General features: G+C 50.7%; 1 pseudogene; it reads left to right on the top strand.

The window, feature by feature from the left end:
• Nucleotides 1-209: 209 nt before the first annotated feature.
• On the top strand, nucleotides 210-327 carry LOC126238652 (5S ribosomal RNA; annotated as a pseudogene).
• The last annotated feature ends 362 nt before the right edge of the window (nucleotides 328-689 follow it).

Below are 689 nucleotides of genomic sequence, written 5' to 3'. Positions count from 1 at the left end.
TCTTTTCCAGTCGACCACTGTGTCAAATCGTCCAAAGTTCACGGTGTCACACTACAGTCGACAAAGCGCGTTGATACCACAGTCATTATTGATTTCTCGCTACAGCCCACAACGACGAATGGGAGAGGCTAAAGAAGACACACTCCCTCTCTCATCATAGCTCCGGTCCCGCACGGAGGTTAATATAGAGTCGAGCGTAGAAATGCTTTGACAACGGCCTTGCCGCAGTGGATACACCGGTTCCCGTCAGATCACCGAAGTTAAGCACTGTCGGGTGTGGCCGGCACTTGGATGGGCGACCATCCGGGCCGCCATGGGCTGTTGCCATTTTTCGGGGTGCACTCAGCCTCGATTTGTCAACTGAGGAGCTACCCGACCGAATAGTAGCGGCTCTGGTCAAAGAAAACCATCGAAACGACCGGGAGAGTGGTGTGCTGACCACACGCCCCTCCTATGCGCATCCTCAGCTGAGGATGACACGGCGGTCGGATGGTCCCGATGGGCCACTTATGGTCTGAAGACGGAGTGCTTGCTTAATAGAAGTGCTTTACCCCAGTTCGTGACATCAGCGGAAGCAGTCAACATCACTGAGTAGGACTAAAGAGTTATTCAGGTCTCAGTTACAAACGTATTTTTGTAAATGTTGAACATTGTACTTCAATATGATAGTTTGTTAATTAGCGTATCAA

This window comes from Schistocerca nitens, chromosome 2, assembly GCF_023898315.1.
Source record: "Schistocerca nitens isolate TAMUIC-IGC-003100 chromosome 2, iqSchNite1.1, whole genome shotgun sequence".
Classification (NCBI taxonomy): domain Eukaryota; kingdom Metazoa; phylum Arthropoda; class Insecta; order Orthoptera; family Acrididae; genus Schistocerca; species Schistocerca nitens.
Note: the sequence above shows the minus strand (reverse complement) of the source record. Positions and strands in the feature narration are given on the sequence as shown.